The 26,148-nt window shown below is 42.6% G+C and overlaps 1 long non-coding RNA gene across 5 annotated transcripts; it reads left to right on the forward strand.

Annotated features, from left to right (window-relative positions):
* Positions 1–3: 3 nt before the first annotated feature.
* LOC133258373 (uncharacterized) lies at positions 4–25,272 on the forward strand. Of its 5 annotated transcripts, none has more exons than XR_009739995.1 (6): positions 27–254; positions 7,800–8,109; positions 9,107–9,311; positions 10,343–10,475; positions 17,391–17,536; positions 19,418–20,061. It is a non-coding gene; the product is annotated as an uncharacterized LOC133258373 (long non-coding RNA). The 5 variants fall into 5 exon arrangements; XR_009739996.1 differs by adding an exon at positions 24,216–25,272 and having other exon boundaries at positions 102–254; positions 17,391–24,097; XR_009739992.1 differs by lacking the exons at positions 17,391–17,536; positions 19,418–20,061 and having other exon boundaries at positions 4–254; positions 10,343–10,641.
* Positions 25,273–26,148: the final 876 nt, after the last annotated feature.

Below are 26,148 nucleotides of genomic sequence, written 5' to 3' on the forward strand. Positions count from 1 at the left end.
GGAAGTGCGTCCGTCCGGGCGAAGGAAGGAAGGAGGGCGCGGGGCACCGGGAGGGAGCCGCGCAGGGCCGGGGCTCCCACGCTTGAGGTCCCAAGGGACCTGGGGCCAAGGGCGCTGTGAGGGATGTGGGCTGGCGGAGGTTGGGAAGGGGGGGGGGCTCGGGGCTCTGCTCTCCTCGTCAGCAACCCCGACCGCCGGGGGAGGGGCAGTGTGCTTTGCCAGGTGCGTCGCCCCGTCAGTACAAAATCTCTGAGGTAAATATGACATTTTTTTCCATAAGGATAAGCAAGGCCCAGGTGGGATGAGTGACTAGCCTGCAGCAAGCCTTGAACCCAAAGGTTTTCCCAGTTTCTTTTGCTTCTTTTTTAATTTAAATCACGTATCGACGTCCTGTTTAGAACCCTGGGCCGAGGCTAGAAATAGAGAAATGAACCGGCTGGTGTGGGTCCTGCGCTACAGCAATAGAGGAGCTCTTGGCGGTGGCCAGGGTGACAGCTAAGTTAAGTATAATTGAGGGCTTTTTTGGGGCTTCCCTGGTAGCTCAGCTTTTAAAAATTCGCCTGCAATGCAGGAGACCCCGGTTCACTTTCTGGGTCGGGAAGATCCGCTGGAGAAGAGATAGGCTACCCACTCCAGTATTCTTGGGTTCTCTTGTGGCAAGTGGAAGAAAGAGCAGACACCACTGGATCAGCTTTTGAGGACAGTGGCATCATTTGTGAGAAAGCTAGGTTTCAGCCAGCGCTAAGATGTGCAGATAACTTGGAGCAGAGTAAAAGGTACCAGGAAGTCTTGGTTGCAGCGGACCAGGAAAGTTTGGTTGCACGTTTTCAGGGCCACAATAGCAGAGATGTGTAGAGATGTCAGTTTCTCTCCTTTCTGCCCTTACGTAGCCTATACACACTTTACCATAATCTCTAGCACCCATACTGTTTCCCACAGACTCCTACAGTCAGGGGCCATGTCTTACAAATTACCGTATCTGCATTGTAGAACGCACCCACTAATGTTTATTAAGTGAAAAGTGGAGGGGAAGAATGCATAAATGGATACTTGTGCCTCAGAGGTAAGACTGACTAATATGGTTGGGAAGTAGGCTGGAAGTAGGTTTGGAGAATTTTCCAGAAGCACCCTTCTGCACCCGGAGCCCAACCTGAAAGCTCAGCACTATAAGCCAAGACCCTAAATCCTTGTCTGGTCCCAATTACGCCCCTTCCCTCAGGACTGTCCTTAACAAAAACTGCCATCCTACCACAGTCTCTACAATTCTGACATCAGCTGACATCAGGAGCCACAGTGTGTGTGTATGTGTGTGTTGTGCCCAGCCTTCTCATCGCCTCCAGCTGCAAATTCTGGCTGGGCCTGCTTAGCCTTTCTCCTTCCCAGCCTCTCTGGACACTTCTCAGCCAGGTGGATTCTTTTGAGCTTTGAAATCAGAATGGGGGGATTTGGAGAGAGGCTGGTGCAAGGCTTGATGGCATAGCAATGTTTTCCCTCAGCATTTAAGGTAGAAGAGTGAGCTCTTCGTTGTCTGAGAGAGAAAGGAGGGAAAGCAATTCATGGAAAAAGTTAAAACATATTTTCTTCAAGGTAGGTAAAACTTAAGTCGCTCAGTCGTGTCCGACTCTTTGGGACCCCATGGACCACAGCACGCCAGGCCTCCCTGTCCATCACCAACTCCCGAAGTTTACTTAAACTCATGTCCATTGAGTCGGTGATGCCATCTAACCATCTCATCCTCTGTCGTCCCCTTCTCCTGCCCTCAATCTTTCCCAGCATCAGGGTCTTTTCAAATGAGTCAGCTCTTTGCATCAGGTGGCCAAAGGATTGGAGTTTCAGCTTCAGCATCAGTCCTTCCGATGAATAGGATGGACTGGTTTTATCTCCTTGCAGTCCAAGGGACTCTTAAAAGTCTTCTCCAATACCACAGTTCAAAAGCATCAATTCTTCAGCACTTAGCTTTCTTTATTGTCCAATTCTCACATCCATACATGACTACTGGCAAAACCATACCTTTGACTACATGGACCTTTATTGGCAAAGTAATGTGTCTACTTTTTAATATGCTGTCTAGGTTGGTCCTAACTGTCCTTCCAAGGAGCAAGCATCTTTTAATTTCATGGCTGCAGTTACCATCTGCAGATTTTGGAGCCCCCAAAAATAAAGTCTGTCACTGTTTCCATTGTTTCCCCACCTATTTGCCATGAAGTGATGGGACCAGATGCCATGATCTTAGTTTTCTGAATGTTGAGTTTTAAGCCAACTTTTTCACTCTCTTTCACTTTCATCAAGAGGCTCTTTAGTTCTTCACTTTCTGCCATAAGGGTGGTGTCATCTGTATATCTGAGGTTATTGATACTTCTCCTGGCAATCTTGATTCCAGCTTTGCTTCATCCAGCTCAGCGTTTCTCATGATGTATTCTACATATAAGTTAAATAGGCAGAGTGACAGTATACAGCCTTGATGTACTCCTTTCCCGATTTGGAACTAGTCTGTTGTTCCATGTCCAGTTCTAACTGTTGCTTCCTGACCTGCATACACATTTCTCAGGAGGCAGGTCAGGTGGTCTGGTACTCCCATCTCTTTAATCCAGAGTTCGTTGCAGTCCGTACTGTCAAAGGCTTTGGCATAGTCAGTAAAGCAGAAGTAGAGGTATTTCTGGAACTCTCTTGCTCTTTCGATGATCCAATGGATGTTGGCAATTTGATCTCTGTTTCCTCTGCCTTTTCTAAATCCAGCTTGAACATCTGGAAATTCACGGTTCATATACTGTTGAAGCCTGGCTTGGAGAATTTTGAGCATTACTTTGCTAGTGTCTGAGATGAGTGCAATTGTGTGGTAGTTTGAGCATTCTTTAGCATTGCCTTTCTTAGAGATTGAAATGAAAAGTGACCTTTTCCAGTCCTGTGGCCACTGCTGAGTTTTCCAAATTTGCTGGCATATTGAGTGCAGCACTTTCACAGCATCATCTTTTAGGATTTGAAATAGCTCCACTGGAATTCCATCACTTTTACTAGCTTTGTACATAGTGATGCTTCCTAAGGCCCACTTGACTTTGCATTCCAGGATGTCTGGCTGTAGGTGAGTGATCACACCATCGTGATTATCTGAGTTGTGAAGATCTTTTTTGTATAGTTCTGTGTATTCTTGCCACCTCTTCTTAATATCTTCTGCTTCTGTTAGGTCCATACCATTTCTGTCCTTTATTGTGCCCATCTTTGCAAGAAGTGTTCCCTTGGTAAACATCTAAGGTAAACTTAGAACTGTTGTATTAAGTATAAATTTCAGAAATTGCTCCCCTGAAATTGGCAAGGATGGTACAAATTTCAACTAAGAAGAAAGTTATTATGTTTCAGAGGACCATAAAATAACCTCCAGATTATAAAGAGTACCTCCATCTCCTCTTTAAACTGTCTGAATTCTGACAGTGTTGGGAAAGGTTCAGTGTGCTTAATTTAAGATAAATCCTATTTACACATCTTTCTTTGCAAGTCCCTTTGTAAGTGTTAAAGAGATGAAGGAGTATGTTACATCAAGTTTATTTGACAGACCCTTCTCTTTAACCCTCAGAGGTGGGTGTTTCATATTTCTTCTGAAATATTTTGCTATGATTTCAGTTAGAGCTATTTTTAAAGAGTGTCCTCTGCTTATGAAAAGCTGGGTTTTGATAATACTAGAGTGGACTCTTTGGAGTCCAGGTGCAATGCAAACTTCCACAACTGAAGTTTGCATTCCATGTTTGTTCTGGCTGTGTTGTGAGGCACGTGGGATCTTAGCTCCCTGACCAGGGATCAAACCTGTGCCCCCTGCATCGGAGGCACAAAGTCCCAACCACTGGACCACCAAGGAAGTTCCCCTTTACTTTCTGAATTTTTACCTTGGGTGTATGTGTGGTCAGTCACTCAGTCGTGTCTGACTCTTTGCGACCCTGTGGACTGTAGCCCAGCAGCCTCCTTTGTCCATGCTGTTTGCCAGGCAAGAATACTGGAGTGGGTTGCCATGCCCTCTTCCAGGGGATCTTCTGAGCCAGGAATCAATCTCCTGCGTTGCAGGAGCCATCTGCGAAGCCCCGGGTCTGTATTTTTAGGAAACAGTTTATATTTTCAGCATGGGAAGTCTATTCATTTGCCTGTGGAGCATACAGCTGGTAGGTTATATGCAAAGAATTTTAAATTTTAGACCCATTTCTTTTACCCTTCATTTGCCAGTCTACATGTAGGAGCATAGAATCATTTTAATAGTAACTAAAAATTTTAATTCAGAAGATATATCTGCCAACAAACATTGTACAGTGCCTTACAAAGCCTGATATATTATGCCCATATGCCTAATGTTTTCTGTTTAGATGCTGTTTTTGGATAGTAGTGTCAGTGTTCCCCTCCACTGTCATGAATAACTGAGAGGGGATGTTTTAATATTTTTGAAAATTGGAAAATTTACTCCCTAAGGACAAAAATTTGAGGGAAAATTTGCATATATTCAAAGCACACTAGAAGATTATCTCAGAAGCAGTTTATATTAATCTTATTTGGAATCTAAAAGCTGATTTAGAATCTAAAAGCTGAAAAAGACAGCCTAAGTCACTCTGATTGTATGACTGGTTTATTTGACTCTCTTTCCTTCTAGAAGCAATGCATGCTCATTGTAGAAAACTAGAAAACAATATAAGGGGGAAAAAAGGGAATAGAGAACAGAGTTAACCACTGTGAACACATTGGCTCTGAGACATTCTCTTATAAGACAGAATATGTTTATCGTTTTAAAGAAAATAAAAGTGACTCCATTTTCTACGTGAGCTGGGAAGTTTCCTCTTGGCTTTTTTCATGACCCATGTTATTATTTAATAAAATATGTCATTCTGAAGCCTTAGAAAACACCCTTCCTTTACTTCTTCAAGAATGGGGAATTACACGTAGGCTCTTTACTCAACATTTTTCATTCTGACAGTGTGGTTGGATGCCAAGTGGCTGTTATGAGTAATTTTTGAAGGTACGTTTTTTTGGTACTTTGCCAGGGAAATCATAACTCTTAAAATGCACCATAGACCTAACCATACAATTGGATTTATGGATAGATATTATGTCCCATGTTTTGTTGTTTTCTCACTGTTTTAGTCTCTGGGATTGATGCCAAAGGCTATTCAGCCTCACTCCATTTATTAGAGTGTACAACTAAGTTTACACATTAGAGGGGAAAAAAAGACCTGTTTATCATTCTACTTAAGACGTCTTTATGTCAGTGAGAAAGGAAAGTATTATTTCTCAAATACCACAGTGAAATCTCATGAGAAATAGGGTATCATAGTTAACAAATAATTACCCGTTGCCTGAGCCACAAGAAGAACTCCTTGTCTTATTCCAGACCATCTTCTCTGCTGCTGTCAAAGACGTTTTGTGTCCTAAAATTCAAATCTGTGACTTCCCTCCTCAAAGCGCTTCACTTGCTTCTCATTCCTGGCCTCCAGGATTAATTCCAGACTCTGTCCAATGGCAAACAGGCCTTCTGTGATCTGACTGCTAACCTCATTCTTAAATCCTTTACTTCAGTCATATTAAATTACTTGGAATTCTCTGAAAATGTCATTGCTTTCATGCCCCTGCACTTTTATTCTTGCTCTCCCCTCTTTCTGGCATGCTCTGTTGCACCATCTCAGGTCAGCATCACCTCCTCTGTGAAGTCTTGCCTGACTTGCTCCACCGCCCCATTCTCCCCGCTTCGGGCAGAAGGGATCCTTTGTGCCCCGTGACATTCACATACTTGTTTGACTGCAGCTGTAGCACATTGTTGCACTTGTTTGCACATGTGCCTCTCATCTTTTTCAGCTTTTTCGTCTGTAAATCTCATTCACCATCTTTTGGGAGCTTTCATCTTACTTTAGGAACACTGTAGTAGTCTTTCAGCTTGTATTCCATCTCCGCTATCTTATGTTATGAATTCTGTTAACTCTTACTTTTTCTATATTTTTTTAAATCTCCTTGAATTTTTCTTAGATTAAGCTTCATTTTTTAATTTTTTCTCTTAACTCTGTTTTTTCCCTTTATTAGTTCAGCACTTACTACCTTTTTTAAATATTTTGTGGGATGTCCTAGAATTTTAATGTACATAGTGTGTATGTGTAATTTAGTAACGTGTGTAACTAATCAAATGTGTAATTTAATGTCTTCAGTTAGTCAGTGTTTTACCCTCTTGAACAAAGTACAGACCTTTGAATGCCTTATTCCTATTACCTGCTTCCTACTTATATGCCATTTTTTTTCTACTAGCATTTTGATTCTATATTATTTCCAAACCCTATAATTAAGGTGTCATTGTTATTTAACACAGTGATTTTATAGATTTATCCATGTATTCATCATTTTCTTCACTATTGAGGATCTCTCACCTTCTTTCTGCTATGAGTTTTCTTCATCCTAAAGTATATCACGCAGAAGTTTCTCTGAGTGATAGTTAACACTCATTTTGTAGTCTGTCGGAAAATGTTTTTATTCCGCCATCATTCTTGAAAGATAGTTTGTTGGTTATAGAAAATGTCAGTTACTTTCTCTCTGCATTTTGAAGGTACTAGTCCAGTGCTTTCTGAAATCCATGTTGCTTTTGATAAGTGTGCCCAAAGTCTATTTTTCCTCTGTGAATAATCTATTTCTCCCTCTGACTGCTTTTAAGATTTTTTTTCTTTATCTTTGACCACAAAGTACCTTGGTATGAATGTGCTTTTTTATTTATCATGTCTTGAATTTGTTGGGCATATTTCTGTGATAAAACGGGAGTTGTTGTTGTCGTTGTTCAGTCACTAAGTCATGTCCAACTCTTTGCAGCCTCATGGACTGCAGCATGCTGGGGTTCCCTGTCCTTCACGGTCTCCTGGAGTTTGCTCAAACAGGGACGGCACTCCTAAAAAAAAGTCATATTTACCTGACCGGTCCTTCCTTCCTCAGCCACCACCTCATTTGAACACAGTTAAAAGAGGTGGTCCTGTGAGAATCATCTTGAAATCATGAGATTACAAACATGAAAATGGAGAAGTAGAAGAGAAAGAATCTAAGTCCTTAATAACCTCACTGAGCACTGAATTGCCAACTTCTAGGCTTCATGCCTAGAGAAGGAAATGGCAACCCACTACAGTATTCTTGCCTGGGAAATCCCATGGACAGAAGAGCCTGGCAGGCTACAGTCTATGGGGATGCAAGAGTCAGACACGACTTGGTCACTAAATCACCACCACCACCACCACCAGGCTTCATGTATAGGAAGAAAATAATTGGCCTTTTTGCTTAATGTTTATTCTTTAGTCAGGTACTCAGTTGCATCCAAAATTAATTTTAATAGAAACATGATCCTTTATTTCTCTGTGAAGTGCAGCAAGCACTGTAACAGAGTAAGTGCTCTGTACCATTTCAAACAACTACTGGTCATATTGAATCATGTGTGTGAAGAAATCTGTTTGTCTTTGAAAATATTGATAAATTTGATTTAAGAATTTTATTTTTAATCAAAAACCTGTAGCTGACCTACAGATCAATTTTTAAAAAGACAAACTAATATCAAATACCTACTAAAAGTACCAGACAGTGTTTCTTCTACTACGCCATAGCTTGTCAGACTTAGCTGGACAAGTACCACAAGGGAAGCCTGGCGTGCTGCCGACCGTAAGGTTGCAAAGAGTCAGACATGACTGAGCAACTGAACTGAACTGAACTCTGGTTCCTAAGTTAATTCTTAGGAACCAGAAATGCAATCAAAGACATATGAAACATACATGCTTCTTGAGTCATTATGTTTGAGATATATCATTCCTTCTTAGGAAGAAGGAGGCAAAAGAAATGAAAATCAAGGTTAATCAGAAGATCTGGCCTGAAGGAATTGCAAGTGTAAGCAGGAAAGAAGAGGAAGGAGAGAGTGAGGTAGAGAATGATAGAGAGATCAACACAGCTGATTTTCTTTACTCTTCTGTCTTCCAACCAACTCAGCTGTCTTTTAAAAAGAAGACATATTTTAAGAAGGAGCAATCTGCAAGCCAGCCGGAAGCAGAGACGCCATTGATTGACCTGTGGAAAGCGCTCCTATTCATCCACTGCTAAATGCATTCTAAGAATGCCGACTGCATTATTCAGGTGTGGCTTTCTGGGACAGAACGTGATCTTGTGCTGCACGAGGACACACAGAGCCTACAATCTGGGGAAGCTCCGAAAGTGTGTGTTTAACCTCTCTTCCCTATCACATAGACATTTTCTCACAGCTCCTAAAGAGCTGGGCTCTACTGTACTACAAAGGGCTTCCGTGGTGGCTCGGTGGTAAAAAATCTGCCTGCAGGTGCAGGAGATGCAGGTTCAATCCCTGGTCTGGGAAGATCCTCTGGAGAAGGAAATGGCAATCCACTCCGGTATTCTTGCCTGGGAATTTCCATGGACAGAGGACCCTGGTGAGCTATAGTCCATGGGGTTGCAAAGAGTCAGACAACTTAGCAACTAAAGAACAACTTCACTGCAAAAACTCAAATATGCTTGAAAAGCTTGTTTCTTTAGTTGATTACTCCCATTTTCACCTCATTCAGTGTAGGGAATCGCATTTCAGGTTCTATGTAGGAAGAATTGTTTCAGTGCTCAGAGCAGTCACCCTGAGCGGTAGAACTAAGGTAGACTGAATAGACTCAGTCATATTTGTATCATGAAGATAGGGAGATGCAAGAAGCTGCAGTCTGGCTTGGGTTTGAGAGCTGGTTCTCCAGTTGACAAGAGTCCCTCCCATCCCCACAACAAATGTGTAAATGCCAGAATTCCCCAGTCTACCCACCTCATTCCCCCTGATTGACATAGCCCAGGCTCCTTAAAGGGTCAGAATGTCGCACACATTTTTAAACAATCAAAATGGTCATATCTTAAAACAGGAGAAAGAGAAGCCTTGAATGCTTCCCAGGCAACCATTTGTGTCCCTCAGAGGGTTGCAGCCTGACCTACCGGGGAGGAGAGTGGCTGCTACTGGGGCATTTGGATTTCCTTCTATTTCTACTATATCCCAGTCATTAAAATGGGGGATCTCCACAGAGTTAAAGGTTATTTTACACAGGAAGCACATTCAGTATTAGTACAACAAATGTTTTCCTTTCTCCAGCCATGGAAGAACTCCACTCGGAGGGAGTCGTGATAAATCAGAGCATCAGCCCTTTCCGCTTGGACACCAATAAGTCCTGCACTTCAAAATTGCTGACCTAAAAAGGATGCTCGAGAAGGAGCAAGTTTTTTTTTCCCTTGTAAAGAAAGCAACACCAGAAGCAGTGTGACTTCCTTGTTCACTTAGATGCATGCAAAAAAGAAAAGTGAGTCATTCTTGAGTTTCTAACTTTAGTTTATAGAAACAAAGCACTGAATCATGTAACTTGTCAGGGAAGACCTAGATATAGTTTGCTCTAGATAATGTTTATATTGAAAGAGTCTGAAATTCTATTTTTGTGGTAGAGTTACGGGATTGGGGCTACAAGTGTCTACTCATCAGTAATTTTGCAGTTGAGGATGTGATTATAAAAACATTCCAGCAGAGATAGGGCAGGGCCCACAGAGCCATCTAACTTCATTGAGCCAGCCACACTCAGGCTAGAACTTCTCTGAATCCAGAATTGAAAAGGAGCTGTGAGATCAACATTAGGAAAAGCACCATGGACTCTGTCCAAGTATTCATGTTCGTCATGCTGTGGATGAAATGAAGGATTTAGAAAATCACTTATTCAGTCATTTGGAAACTTAAATAAAAGCCTTTATTTGATAGGATCCAAGCTCAAGTCTTTCTGCAAACCAAAACAACTCTCTTGGAAACCTGACGTAACAATTAGCCTACCCCAAATAATGAGTCTTATTTTCTCCGTTTTAAAAGTACTAGCCCCCTGCCCTGTCTTCAGTACTTTTAAAACTTGCTTTTATTATCTCTCATACATACAATCTACCTTTCCAGTTCTAATGGGTTTGTAGCTATTAGGTGTCAACCAACAATCAAGCAGTTGTTGGTAACAATACCATGAAATAATTTCTAATACTGTAACAACCACGCTTCCTCACTTCACTATTCTGCCATACTGCTGCCCATTAAAGTAAACTAAGCAAAACAAAGTAATTTGCTGATTCAGTGCATTCCTAAACCATGATTTGGGGAGTATCTGATGTTTGGAGTATTTGCATTATGGCTCTCCCAACCGTGAGAGGATTTGTTTTCTGTAAGATTTCCTGGAGTCCTGGGATAGTTGTTGCACACTGCAATTAAATTCAATCTTGTGTAGGGTTCTGAAGAATGATTGAACCAACAACAACCAAAAAACCCTCTTCAGCATGAATATTCTGTCCTGTCTGCATTTGTCAGGGTCACTGTCTTTGCTTCAGGACCTTCTTCCTTCCACCCTCACAGCATGAGCCTGTGGACTGCCTGCTGAGGAACATCCTACTGAGAAGAACCTCCAGATCATTCCATGAGATGGTAGCAGAAAGGAACCAAGGTGAAAAGAGGGGTGGTGTGGGGAACTTCCCTGGCGATCCAGTGGTTAAGACTCTTCTTCCACTGCAACCGGTGTGGGTTTGATCCCTGGTTGACTGAATGGCGTGGCCAAAAAGCAAAAATAAAAAAAAGATGGTGTGAGATTCCCTCAACCTTCTGGTAATTGACTTGGCTTCTGGTAATTGATTTAGGGTCTTGGATACATATCCTTTCTTAAAACAGTTCCCACAGAATGCCAGACCCTGTGTTGAGACCTCTACCTGTGTTCAAACCTTTCAAATTAAACATTATTAATAATTGCCATTTTGCAAATGAGCAAATTAAGACTTAGAAACCTTCACTGCACTGACTGTCATAAGTCAGTGACAAAATCAGTTTGTCAGGTTCTAGAGCTCAAGCTCAGCATTTTGCTATACTTCCTGAGTAGAAAATTCAGCCACAGTGCCCTTTAAAAAACCCCAGAAATCACAATCTAGCCACATGCAAAATAAGTATTGGTTGAAAGTTTTCATAAAAAGTAGCAAAGATTTTGAAACTGTTTGGAGGGGACACATAGGAGACAAATGAACTATCATTTCTCTTTAAGTGGTATTTATGCAGCATTTATAGTGCTCACCTGATAGCAGACTGGGAACAACCAGATATTGCACCATCTAAGGTTGCTTTGGCTGATTACAGAGGCCTCATAGAAGGAGGGACCACCATTACACAAACCCACCTCTTACAGGCCACCACCAAGTGAACTGAATGTATTTCCATCTCATCCTGTTCTCACATGTCAGTCCACAAATGACTTAGCTAGTATCACTGACTGAAAACCCAAATCTCAAGGTACTTAGAGGAAAAAAAAGACATGCTCTACAGCCCATTTCTTCCCTCCTTTATTGAAGCTAGCATTAAAATCAACAATATAAGAGGTGCATTGCACTTGGAAGCACTGCATTCCAGGATGGTCATAGAGCACCTCCTCAGTGCTATAATGATGACATATGGCCACACACACACACACAGAAGGCAAGCTCAAAAGATGGTCTTTCCCCAAAACCTCTAAATAAGATTGAAAGACATGCCCCCCAAATGCCATTCACTTGATTCATGTACTGTCTTCAATCAAATCTCAGCATTCCATTCTAAACACGAAGAATATATTTTTAGTGTCAATAAGTAAAGTTCCCAGCTCTCAATGTGAGGGGTGGGAAGCCTTTATCTTGGTGGGGGTTGGGCAATGGAGACCTCCTAGCCTCCTTCAAATAGCCACTGAATCCCTTAAAGTGAAAGTACTGGTTACTTAAGCAAATAAAACAAACAGCAATCCTTTGATCTTTAGGAAGCTCTTTCTTGTTAAGGTAACATTCTGTCTGACTTTTATGTTTCAGCATTCATTGTATATTTAATTATTTTTAAAAGTTTTGTTTTAAACGATTACACTTTTTTCGTAAGTTAAGATAAACACAGGCATGCTTTGTTAAAGATTAAAAATAAATCTCACACGAAACTGCAAAGTTGGCAAAGATAATACCACATGGGGTCGGTATGTTCCAAAACACGATTCTCACGGGGCCCCTCTGAACACACTGAATTAGAATTTTTGTTCTAAAAAGTTTCAGGAAGCCCCTGACTCTAACCCACCCTTTCCTGAAACTGGTGAAAGTATGAGAAAAAATAATTACCACTCAAGTGAAAAAAGAAGAGTCTCAACACTTTAGGGAGGCATGTTTTGTCTTTCTTTTAACTTGTTACTGTGTTCAAAAATATCTTGTGATAGCTTTCAGACAGGGAACACACTGGGATAGCAATATTAAAAGAAGGATGTTTTTCATCCTTCAGTGGGTACGTTATCAAATGACTGCTTTTAATTCAACTTGAGAGTAATTACTAGATCTTACTACACTGGAAACATCACTCACCCCTATTTGAGTTTGATTGTAACCTTTTATAAATAAGGGTTCCCTTTTGGAAATATCAAAATAGAGACAGGTTTTCCTTGCCGCCTCATTTTTCAGGCTTATTCCCCAGAATCTTTGACTGTTCACTTCCTCTTCCATTTTATTCTTTTTATTCCAATACATCTCTTCCTGCAATTGGGAGGGTTGAATCCATCATGGATTCTGGACCAGGACGTCTGAGATGTTAATGCAGTTCTTGGGGCAGACAGTAGGTGGCATTGAAAAGCCGTGCCTCAGCCAGCCATCTTTGCTGGAAATCACATCAGAAGTGTGAGCAGTCTGATGTAATGCGACAGGAGAGAGAGATAGACAGGAGCCAGAAATCATGGGTGTCTACTCCTCCCTTAGACACCCATGCTTATGACTAGGATCCCTCTTACTTACTTTCAAATGGAAAACTATTCTACCCCAGTTGAAAAAATTGAATATTCAGATCCAGTGAACACGTTGCAGAAGTTTTTTTTTACTTTCTCAATGCCCAAGATGTTCCAGCTTGTAATGTGCCATTGCTGTTTGCTAAAACTAAACAAAGAAGTACACATGTGAATTCAATAACGTGTTTATGTTTAGAATTACAGGAGTCCTCTATAAATCTAGCCTCAGATTTCTGGAAGGAAATATTTTCCATAGGGAATAACGAATATAAAGGTTTCTAGGGTTTCTCTAAGAGAAAAGTTAGGAAGAGCATTGCCCAAAGATGTCAAGTGCAGCTAGAACTATGGAACTCAGCTCAGAGTGGAATGCGATAAGCCATCAGAAAGGAATGTGATCTGGGTTTGCTGGAATGAAGTGGGGTTTATTAGTTATTCTTTCCCAGGACCGAAAATTGACAATTGGTTGGCCTAGATGAAATTGTTGCTATTTGGACAGGCTTGTGGGAATTAGGAGAAAGACTTAGAAAGCCAGAAGTTCAAGCACATTATTGTTCTGGCATTGGGCCACTGCAGTCTGTGAAAAATAGAACTAAAAGCAAATTAATTGAGGGTTACATCTTCATAAAAACTAAAATTATATAATCTTGGAATTAGAGATCATGTGTTCTAACCTCTCTCCAAAAACAAATATCCCCAGAAGAACATCTTTGAAAGACAACCTTCAAGACATTTTCTGGGACACTTTGAAGAAAGGAGTTCTAATGGCTTTTCAGAATACCCCACTCCATTCCCGAACCCCTGATTTTAGCACTCCTTGAACCATGGTGAGGAGCCTGGAACATGCAAACATATTTTTGGAGGGCTATGAATTCTAAATGAGATGTGCAAATTTTTGTCTTTTCATTTAGACAACAACTGAAAGAGAATGAATATGTAAACATGCTACAGTGACCATTTTTTTCTACTTAGTAAACTTTCTGTTTATGATCAGTTTTAGGTTTACAGGGAAATTGAGTGAAAAGTATAGACATACCCTATACCCCCTGACTCCTCCACCTCCAGTTTGCATATGACTAATATCTTACATTAGTGTAGCACATTCATTTGTTGAGCCAACATCAGTGCATTATTATTAATTAAAGTCCATACTTTCTACTAGGGTTTGTTCTTTGTGTTATACATTCTAGAGGTTTTGTTTTTTAATTTATTTTATTGAGGTATAGTTGATTTACAGTGCGTTAATTTCTGCTCTACAGTGATATGATTCAGTTATACATATATACGGAGAAGGCAATGGCAACCCACTCCAGTACTCCTGCCTGGAAAATCCCATGGACGGAGGAGCCTGGTAGGCTACAGTCCATGGGGTCACTAAGAGTCGGATATGACTGAGCGACTTCACTTTCCCTTTCCACTTTCATGCATTGGAGAAGGAAATGGCAACCCTCCCCAGTGTTCTTGCCTGGAGAATCCGAGAGACGGCAGAGCCTGGTGGGCTGCCATCTATGAGGTTGCATAGCGTCGGACACAACTGAAGCGACTTAGCAGCAGCAGCAGCATACATATATACACATTTTTTTCATATTCTTTTCCATTGGGTTTATCATAGGATATTGACTGTAGTTCCCTGTGCTATACAGTAGGACCTTGTTGTTTATCTGTTCTACATATAATAGTTTGCATCTGCTAATCCCAGACTCCCAATCCATCCCTCCTTGAAGCCTAGGGTGTTTGACAAATTCAAGGATCACTTTTTACTGAGCTGATAGACCTCACCTGAGGACCACCAGAGATATTTTCAGTAGTACTTCTGTTTATGTTTTATGAGACTAGTTCAACTTTCTTTGGGACTAATAAGTAAAGAACAGACCTGGACTGAACAGGCAACAAGTGTCGTTAATTTTAGTGAAGAAAAGTGACAGCATGCCTCACTAATGGAGGTTTGTCTGTGGTTCAGAAAAAGAAATAAGTTTTGTTTGAGTCATTGCAAATTATGAGTGGCCTACACCTCCAAGATAAAAACCATCACTGGTACCATATTCATGTCCTGAAGGGTGATTTTGTTTCAGCAAACAACATCATCTCTCAAATTAAAATAAGGATATTGCAATATTGTTGACATTGTAGTTTTTTTTGCATTTAATTTATACATTTGTAAATGTAGTTCATTAATTTAATTTGTAAATTTGTTTGTAAGTATAAGGACTTAAACTAGTTGTATGCCCATAATACAGAGAAAATAGCTTTTCTGGTGGCTCAACTGGTGAAGAATCTGCTTGCAATGCAGGAGATGCTGCTTCAATTCCTGGGTCGGGAAGATCCGCTGGAGAAAGGATAGGCTGCTAATGCTGCTGCTGCTAAGTCACTTCAGTCATGTCCGACTCTGTGCAACCCTATAGATGGCAGCCCACCAGGCTCCTCTGTCCCTGGGATTCTCCAGGCAAGAACATTGGAGTGGGTTGCCATTTCCTTCTCCAATGCATGAAAGTGAAAAGTGAAAGTGAAGTCGCTCAGTCGTTCCCGACTCTTCGAGACCCCATGGACTGCAGCCTACCAGGCTCCTCCGTCCATGGGATTTTCCAGGCAAGAGTATTGGAGTGGGGTGCCATTCCCTTCTCCAAAAGGATAGGCTACCCACTCCAATATTCTTGGACTTCCCTGTGGCTCAGCTGATAAAGAATCTGCCTGCAATGTGGGAGACCTGAGTTTGATCCCTGGATTGGAAAGATCACCTGGAGAAGGGAAAGGCTATCCACTCCAGTGTTCTGGCCTGGAGAATTCCGTGGACTATATAGTCCATGGGGTCACAGGGTCGGACACGACTGAGTGACTTTAGCTTTCATAGAGAAAATACCTGCAAGTGCTATGACTGTTAAGAGGTTAATACCAAAAATATATGAACACCTCATCCAACTCAATATCAAAAAAACAACCTAATTAAAAAGCAGGCAGAAGACCTGTATAAATGTTTTTCCAAAGAAGACATACAGATGGCCAACAGCCACATGAAAAAATGCTCAATATTGCCGGTCACCAGGGAAATGCAAATCAAAACCACAATAAGATACCACCTCACACCTGTCAGAGTATCTGTCATCAAAAAGAGTGCAAATAACAAACATTGGCAAGGATGTGGAGAAACAGGAACATTTGTATACTGTTGGTGGGAATGTAAATTGGTGCAGCCACTATGGAAGATAGTAAGGGAGTGCCTCAAAAAAAATAGAACTACTATATGATCCAGCGATTTCATTCCTGGGTATATACCTAAAGAAAATGAAAACACTTAATTTGAAAAGATATATGCTCCCCAGTGTTCATAGCAGCACTGTTTATAGTAGCCAAGATATGGAAGCATCCTAAGTTTCCATCAACAGATGAATGAAGAAGACGTGGTATGTTTGTATCTACAATGAAATGTTACTTAACCATTTAAAAAGAGAATGAAATTCTGCCATTTGCAACAACGTGAATGGACCTAGGGAGTATAATGTTTAGTGAAATAAGTCAGGGAAAGGCAAGTACTCTATGTTATGGCTTATATGTGGAAACTAAAAAGTAAATGTATATACCCAAACACTCACAAATACAGAGAGTGAACTAGTGGTTACTAATGGGGAAAGAGAGGGGAAGAAGGGGCAAGATAAGCATATGAGATTAAGTGATACAAACTACTACATATAAAGTAGATAAACAACAAGAATACATTGTACAGCACAGAGAATTGTTTTAGTTCTGCCAGTGATCTAACCCACTAGCACAGCCCCTTCTTTTGTAATAACTAAATGAAGTATAATCTATAAAAATATCAATTTTTTAATCAAATATCAAATATCAGCCTATCCTTTCTCAGATGTACAACAGATGTACTATGTTGTACATCTGAAACTAACATTGTAAATCAACTACACTTCAATAAAAAAGAAGAGAGACATTATAGAAAAATACTTATAAACCCTGGGGATTTGAAGAATGTTCTTTTCTGTATTAGGGTCTATGCATGACTCAGTTTAAGAAGCTCTGCTCTAAGCGTGTGCTGGTATTTCCCCGTGTGGTGCACAGGACTGCCTCCCTGCAGTTTGCACACACTGCTCCTGGTTCTGCCCTTGGAAATCTAATCCTTTTCTACACAAACAGCCCTCCGAGTATTCAGATGTAACAATTGCCCAGTTTAAAGTTTTCTCTTTTATATTTCAAGAGGCAGAGAACAGGTTAATATAGACTGAGTATATGTCTAACCCCTAGGGGTCAACTTATACCTCTACCACCCTCCTTCCACTGATTGTATTGGGAGTGAGGCTAAAGACTTGCTTTCCTCATTTACCAGTCCTCTCAAGAGTGAACGCAAGGTCAGCCTGGCCTGATTTGTTCTTCGTGAATTCATGATGACTCTTAGGGCTTTTTCCTGAACTTATTCTCTGAATGCTCTTGGCTGTGTCCTGGGCAGATTAAGCTGAAGGGTTACAGTTTCTGTAATACAGCCTTCTCCAATTTGAACTCCGAGACAATGTTTTCCTATAACCAGTGTTCTGGCCACTCTTATCAAAGGGAATCAAGGATGGTTCTTTAAATATAACCTCAAGTCTTATCCTCCAGGACCATGGTTTGATGACCTGGACCTAGGATGAAGAATGACCAGTGCTTGCTGGAAAGCCTCATGTTGCTGACAACCGATAGTTAAAGTTACTGCCTGAGTCTTTGATGCTCCAACCAAAGTTGCTCCTTTGGAGGTCGTGGTCAAGGTAACTGGGTCCTAAAGACCCTGTGGACTTGGGAGTGGTGTCAGCCAGCTGCTAAGACAGAAAATAAGGACTCTTTAAAAAGACCCCATCCTTCTCACATGAAGGTTGTGGTCCGTCATGGACCAACAAGTGAGAGTCAACCGAAAACCTGAAGAAAAAGTACAAGTCGGTGACCTCAAGATCTGAGAGCAGGTTGAGATGAGGTTTGAGGAGGTTTCTCCAAGTAGGAAGTTGAGGAAAGAGCATAGAGAAGAAGAGTGTCCTGAAGCACCACTGATAAGGTGCCCGGTGTGTGTGTGTGTGTCTCTGTGTGTGTGCATGTGAGTGCACACATGCACTTGCACTTTCCTGTGAGACAGAGGGAAGAACTAGAGAGAAGGCAGTTCTGCCAGCAGTCTAACCCACGCAACCTAACCTTAATAGAGTGGGGGAAAGAGGATTAAGCGTTCCTCCCTTTCAATAATATGACTTTGATGTTCATAATCAGTTGTGAGGCCTCTATGAGAAACTACGAATTTTGATCCTTCAAAGCTGGGAGGTGAGACTCCTGTGGGACTTCTCAGTGGTGAGGAACGTGGTGCAGGAAGCCAGTGTCTCCACAGGACAGCCTTTGCTAATTAGGTACATATCTGGATGGACTCCTGGTTACCTAAAGACAAACCTGGATATTCCTCATATGACAAAGGGGCACTGATCTTGGAGATGAGCCAGGGTAAGTCTTCGCTCCAAGACTTACCAGTCATGTGATCCTGGGAAATTCACTTGGCTTCTCTGAGGCACAGTTTCCTCCTTGGTAAATGGGGTGGTAATAGTATGCTTAGCCCCAGGGTGGTTGTGAGAATTAAATGTTGAAATATACATGAAGTACTTAAAGAGGGGCATATGGAAAATGTTACGTCATGTATGATTTAATTTTTTTTTTTAACTTGGCCTTTTCCTAATTTCCCCCATGACTCAGATGATAGAGAATCTGCCTACAATGCAGGAGACATGGGTTCAATCCCTGGATTGGGAAGATCCCCTGGAGAAGGGAATGGCAACCCTCTCCAGTATTCTTGCCTAGGAGGTCCCATGAACAGAGGATCCATGGGGTCGCAAAATGTCAGACATAACTGAATGACTATCACTTTTCTAACTTCAGAGGAAGTTGGGAAAGTGAGAATGTGGCTGAGGAGAAATGAATTACTAGAGGTGGCTCCAGCCAATCAGGACTTTCCCCTGGGGTTGTGTCAGGACTGCTTACCCCAAGAACAGGGCCTCTCCACCTGGTATCTACAGAAAATCAGAGCAGTGCTAGTAAAGAAGGGGGAGGGTGGTAATGACTATAGGAGAAGCTTCAAACAGTGTTTACCACACACCTTGACTTTCAGGTGAGACACTGAGATACGCGTGGCTGCCCCAAGATGGTGCATCTACTTGGGGGCCAACCACAGCCAAATCTAGGTCTCTCGTTTTAGTGTTACTTGCCGGTACCAGATGATTTAATAGCTTGTTTCCCAACTATCACGGCCCCAGTACAGTGTGTTCTTATACGAAATTTATAGACCTTAGACAACTTAAAGAACAAAGTACAGCTATCACAAGAACACCAAAAATTAAAGAGTCACTCTAAATAACAGTACATCTGATTTAGAGCATGTGCCACTGGGCTACTTGGTCGTGATTCTCTCAGCTGTCTTCGTCTGAGGTATTCTACTTGTCTTGTTTGACCAGAGAATTTTCAGTTTCTTTAAGAACACATATTTCCTCTGGTACACAGCTTCATTGAGAGCTTGGACAGAAATAAGTTAGCTACTTGTTGCCAACTCACTTGTTCCATTTTTCTTTTCTTTCTTCCTTTTTTGTTTTTTTTTTTTTGCTGCACTGCACATGGGATCTTAGTTCCCTGACCAAGGATGGAACTCATGCCCTCTACACTGGAAACTCAGCATCTTAACTACTGGACTGCCAGAGACCCCCAGGGAAGTCCCTCACCTGTTCCATTTTGAAGCAATGTAAATATCCTCTATCAGAGGAGTAGACTATGATTCCATTATGAAATGTTATGTGAAAACTAATCTCATAAGGGTATAAGACTGTAGCAACAAGGAAGTCTAGGTAAGTGTCATAATGAATGTCAAATGAACAAAGCCATAGAGGAGACACTCTGGGTCCACCCATGTCTCTTAAGGGTTTTCAGTTATTCTAGCCAATTTCCAGCCACCAGGCTGAACATCTCTGAATTGGGGAGCTCTTCCCCAAGCACCCCCAATTATGGTCATACACACACTTGAGATTACCTCCTCTTTTCCACCCCACACCAGTCCTTAAGCAGTGGCCATGGGCAGTCGATGTACAAGTACCCTACCTCCAGTACCCCTTTGAGCTGCATGTTTAGCATTGTGTTCCCAAATTTCCTTGGGGATTAAGCTTCTATCGCTTGATAAAGGTGCTCTTTCTTGGCTTCTCTCCTTCACTGTATGGATTCCCCCATGCCCCCAGTGGTATTGTCTGCACTCCTCAAATAAACCACCTTTGCATGACTACTTTGTCTCAAGATCTGCAGCACAGGGAATTGTAGACACATCCCTTTTTTCCCTATAGACGATGTGTGCACACACAGGCCAGGAAGAAAGGGAAAAACAACAATGGCAGGAGTTTGACTGAGGATGGTGAGAATATGTTAGGTTTTTTTTCCTTCTGTTTTCTAAACTTTATGTCCAGTTGTTATATGAGTGTAAACATTTTTTGTTTCATATTTTTAAGCAATAGTAAGAACATCTGTGTTCTTATTCCCTCAAATTACCTCAAATTCCCATGCCCTAGGTTGCAAACAGACATGAGAAATAGCTGTTAAGGAAATGGGTTGTCCACAGCACGGTCTGTCGTAAGGGATGCAAGGGTGATGGCACAGGGGCCAGTGAGGTTTATGAAGCCAGAGCATGACCTTTTAGAAACCAGACCTCAGTCTGGTCCACAGGTAACATTTCCACCAAGTCAAGGTTTACCTTGTTCAGTGTCCGAAGTACAGCAGCGTCTATTTTTTTCAAAGAGCAAACTGGATAAATGCAAACATACTGTATTCATTCCTTTTTTTTTTTTCTAAATTCCAAATAACTAAGCATTCTCTTTGGAAAATTTCTTCACCGGAAGCAAAATCATTTGTGTTTTAAAATTGTGGTCTGTAGTTTATATGATCAACTTTTATTTTACTGAGCTGTCTGCCATGTAAAACCTATTTTTAACCTGAAGAGGTGCCTCTAGATACATAACAGCAGACTGTAGAAGTGAACATTTTACTTTATTTTGCCACCATTTTCTTCTTTAAAACTTCTGATGGGAAAAAAAAAAAAACACACACACACAATACATACAGGCATGTGCAATTGATTCTGTCGTAAAGGGAATTTAGGCCCCAAACCAAGAGCTAAAGGGATTGTAAGGTGTAAAGCCAAACTATTTGGACATGTCATCTCTGAGATAAATATTGTACCCAACAATTTTTTTTTGAAATGGGGAGGAGTGGATAACTGCTGGATTCAAGAGGGTAAATGATTTTATTTGAAAGGCTAATTAAGTCAACGGACAAGTTTTTCTTCTCCTATAGACAAAGTGAGGGTGGGGTAAAATGAGGAAGGAAAATGTACCCTTTACCTCCTGTTATCTTTCTCGTGGGAAGGCCGATAGAAGCTGTAGAACATGCTTTAGAGCTAAAGATCTAGGTTCAGATACTGATTCAGCCACTTACTGGCTGGGAGGTCTTTGGTGAGTTCTTTAACTTCTCTGTGCCTCCACTTCTTCCTCTGTAAAATCGACATCATACCCGAGAGAAACACCCCTTCATAAAAGCAAAGAAAGGAAAAGCAACAGAAATGCCAGTCAACGGAAGTATGTATGGAAAAAAAATCACACAGCCAGGAAAATGAATGAAGCTCAGCCACTTGTGAAAGCATGGATGAACCTAAAGAATGTGATGCTTGGTGAACAAAAGCCTGCCACCCTTTGCATCAAGTCCAAATCTAAGGAAAGCTGAGCAATCAAGCATTTGGGCGTACAATGGAAAAAAACAAGGAAATGCAAAAATCGGGATAGTGGGGTTGTGTGTGGGGCAGGCAAGAGAATGGATTGGGAGGAGCACAGAGAGGGACACAAGTTACAGTTCATGTTTTGGTTCTTGGGTTGGGTGGTAGGTTCATTGGCAAGTTTATTTTGTTATTTAAAATATGAATAAATGAATAAAAGATGAGCAGAAGAGCGCCAAGCCTGGAACGACAATGTGTCCTGAACCAATTAACCCAGTTACAGTGAACCCAATTCTAGTACAGACCACAATTTTAAATTTTGAAATGGCAACAAAAAGAAAAATAGACATAGTATCTACTTTATGGAGTTGTGATAAGAATTAAATGAGAAAGTGCATGCCACATACTTAACATAACTACCTAGAAAAGAGTACATTTTTAATAGATGATATCTCATATTGCTGTTTTGCAAAACCAGAGTTTTTAGATGATTTTAGACTTTAAAAATGTCTCATATACTTGGAATGTATTCATTTCAACCAAACAAGATGAATTCTAAGACTGTTCCCGTTTTCAGCTCAGTTCCACGTATATGACAGATGAATAGAACAGATCCTTGAAGCCAGCCATTCGTTTTCTAAGGCCTACAATGTGCCAGGTATCATGTTTGGTCCTGGAGACGGTGGGGAGTGTCACACAGCTAGTCTTGGCCATCTTGGAGGACATGGTGCTGAAGGAGTAAACAGATAGTCAGGTGGTTACAGAGGTGGTTAGAGCCAGAGGGCGAGAAGCACGCTGCAACCCGGCACTGCTGACCCTCAGCACAGTGCCACGCAGGGCCTGGGCACAGGCTGGCCCGGCTGTAAAGCATCCACAGCCCAGCTTCACCTCCGCGGGCGAGTGACCAGGTTCAGGGTCATCACGAATAAATATGTTAGCCTGAGCCAAGCATTTAGAAGAGTGCCCGGTGCACAGTCAGTATCCAGTGCTCATTTATTTATTTATTATAAATAAAACAGAGCAAGGGTATGTACTGAAGGGTTCAGCTGCCACTTCCATCTTTACCCACCACACACAAAGACCTTTTTACCTGTGAAAGGGGTTGTCTTACCCATTCAGGCTGCTATCACAACTACCATTGGCTGGATGGCTTATAAACAATAGACGTTTCTTTCTCCCAGTGCTAGAGGCCGAGAAGTCCAAGATCAAGGCTCCATCTGATTCAGTGTCTGGTGAGAGTCCACTTCCTGGTTCATAGCTGGCACCTTCTTGCTGTGTCCTCACATGGTGGAAGGCAAGAGGGCTCTCCAGGGTCTCTTTTATAAGGACATGAATCTTGTTTAGGAGGGGTCCCTCCTCATGACCCACATGTGTGCATGCTAAGTCACTTCAGTTGTGTCCTACTTTTTGCAATCCTATGGATCATAGCCCACGAGGCTCCTCTATCCATGGGGATTCTCCAGGCAAGAAAATTGAAGTGGGTTGCCATACCCTCAAGACCTAATCACCTCCCAAAGGCCCCACCTCCTCATACCATCATCTTGGGGATTAGGTTTCAACATATGGAGGTGGGGGTTGGGTCACAAGTGGTCAGTCTCTGTCAGGGTCCATCATGCCTTCCTCCTATGATCCTTAGTCACATGGTCATTATTAGCTCTGTCACCTTTGACTCTCCCTTGAACAAAATCACCAGAGAACTTAGCTGTCCTTGCATTCCACGCGAGGAAGTGGTGCCAGCTACCCTCACCTGTGTAAGTGTCATGACCTGGGGGTTTGTGAGCAGGAAGGACTACAGGCCTCCAACTTGGCTGCCCGTCCTCAGCTGCCTGCCTCAGTCCATAGCACCACCGACCTCAGGCCCTTTCCTTGCTCCCTGGGCTGGACAACTCAAGATTTTACTTACGGCTCTTTACTTGGACATACTTACATTAACCCTGAATATTCACTGGAAGGACTGATGCTGAAGCTGAAGCTCCAATCCTTTGGCCACCTCACTCGAAGAGCTGACTCATTGGAAAAGACCTTGATGCTGGGAAAGATTGAGGGCAGGAGGAGAAGGGGGAGACCGAGGATGAGATGGTTGGATGGCATCACTGACTTGATGGACATGAGTCTGAGCCAACTTCAGGAGATGGTGCAGGACAGGCAAATCTGGTGTGCTACAGTCCATGGGGTCGAAGAGTCATGGACTGAGATATGACTGAGCGACTGAACGACAACTTGGACATAAGCCCAGGCAGACGGTCTCCCCAAAGCCAAAGCCCCAGGCATCTCTATCACCTGCCCGTTTCCTCTGCAACCCCCACCCCCACCGCTAAAAGCTAGCCAGAAACAATTTGACGGGTTAAACTAGGTTCACAGACTTGATAATGTTTGTCTTACAGTGTAAAAACAGCAATAGCTTGGATTATAAATGACAGGTATGATTAACAGAATAATTTTCAGCTTATTCTAGCCAATGGCATTGAAGGAGACATTTAGCTACAATCATTGAGACACTTTTCATTCAACAAGTGCTTCCGAAACATCAGGCATGCTTGTCTAGACACCATATAAAGAGGTATCCACTTTCACTTATCACTTGGAATAAATGTACTCATAATGAGCTTATGAGATTACTCATATTAATAATATGATTTTGAATACATTTCTCATTTGATTCTGTGGGGGAAACGTAGCATCACATGTGGACAATGAATCTTCAGTCACTGCAGAATGATGATATGTGATTCTGTCGTTTGACACCAGCATCTTCAACTCTTAGCTCAGAAGCTGAGGGGGACTGGGGAGAGGACTATACTCACAAAAAGGTAAGAACAAGTTGCATTCACTTCTCTGTAACTGTGAAGAAGTGCTAGGTGATTATGGGAATGGGTATGATTTGGGGAGGGAAACACCTGTCCTGTGAAAGGTAAAACGAATGTTGTTTGAATGAGGACTGCCTCAAGTTTAACCCTTTAGCTCCGTGGATGCCCGGCTAGGTGCCCCACTTGTGCACCTAGCAGGATGCGAGCTCCTGGTGCCCGATCTCTGACCCTGAGTCACCCCGACACGGGGTCTGGCAAGGACCTGCCCACCCCCTCAGCCCCTCTGCCCCACCTAGATTTTTGTGTTAAATAGTTTCTTTCAGCTCTGCATATCCTGATGTTGGCATGATGTGGGGAATTAGTAAGTCCTGTCATTCAAGCCAGTGCTGTCATATTAACGCAGTTTGCCTGTTCTTCTAACCCTCAGTGTGGTGTCTCCTGCTTTCATGGGAGAGCAGTGCTGGGCACCAGTGACCAGTGATGGAATGCCTGGCGGGGGAGGGTGCAGGGGAGTGGGTGCCTGTGCTGGGCCCCCTCCTGCTGGCCACATTCCTGCTCCTGCCTGGGTCTGGGTCAATGTCACTGAAGGGACAGGCCCCACTATGTCACCTCCAAAGCCCCTGCCCTCCCAGAGGGCCTAATGGAAAAGCCGCCTGTTTCTACAGGCTGCTTATGGGCACATCATTGTACAGAGAGGGTTCCACAGCCTGCCAGCGAGCCTGCTCAGCAATTCAACCCTGTTTCCTCCTGATAGTGAAGGCTGGCTCCAGCTAATTTTATGTCTGTGACAGGGTGGGGAGTGAGAGCAGATTGCATCTGTTCCGTGGTGTCTTTGGCCTCCAATGAGCAGGCACTCGCCCCCTGGTCCAGAGTGTAGCCCTCGGTCCCAGGCAGCAGTGAGGCTCCCACCAGACTGTGGTGTCCTTCCTATGGCTTCCCTTTCCTTGGGGTCTCTGTGCATCCAGCCTGGGGGGTGGGTGTAGCTGGGAGGGTAGTCTCCCTCAGCATCCTGCTCTAGCTGAGTGCCTGAGGAGCCCTTCCTCGTGCTTCGGCACCAAACCTGAACAGAGACACCCCGGAAACTTCTCAGGGATCACCATCAGAGCTCATTTTGCTAGAAGATTCCACCCTCTTCTCAGGCACTCATCAGCCTCTGGACCTTGGTTCCACTGCCTCTGAGTCTTGTCCTTCCCATCCCTGACTCCACTGGACTCATCCTAGCTGGAAAAGCAGTGTGATGTTACCTTGCCTCTCCTCGGCCCTGATTTATTTATGGCATAATTTATTTATGGTATAATACATGCTGTGAGGGCAACGGAGCCACTTGGGAGTCTGAAGAGCCGGACTAGTTCATGCTCAAGGGAACTTAGGTAAAAAGAAAGAGAAATCCATATATAGTTTATTAAAATATTTATAAAGACACAGGTTAATTATATCAAAACCTGAGAAAGGTCAGAAATGATAAGATAATGGGGTGGAGTGAATCTGGGTCACAAATTGCAACCTAGGAGAGGGAGGGAGAAGAAGGCAGGGTTGATGCTTGGACGAGAGAGGCGGCCCAGGACCACGGTGGCTTAAGTGCCTGCCCACAGGCTGGAGGTGAAGGTGAGGTGAATGGATTGGGGTAGGGGTGGGGGCAGAGCCAGAAAATGCTCATGAACGAACAAAGCTGACCAGGGAGGGTCGGGTGAAGACGGTGGACGAGCAGCTGAGGGGAAGATCTGAGCAGGCCCATGTTGAGTTTGACTTGATTAGATGATAGTGGAGAAGACCAGTGATAGGTGGTTCAAGACCAGTCTTGAAG

The sequence above is a fragment of the Bos javanicus genome, chromosome 12 (assembly GCF_032452875.1).
Source record: "Bos javanicus breed banteng chromosome 12, ARS-OSU_banteng_1.0, whole genome shotgun sequence".
NCBI lineage: Eukaryota > Metazoa > Chordata > Mammalia > Artiodactyla > Bovidae > Bos > Bos javanicus.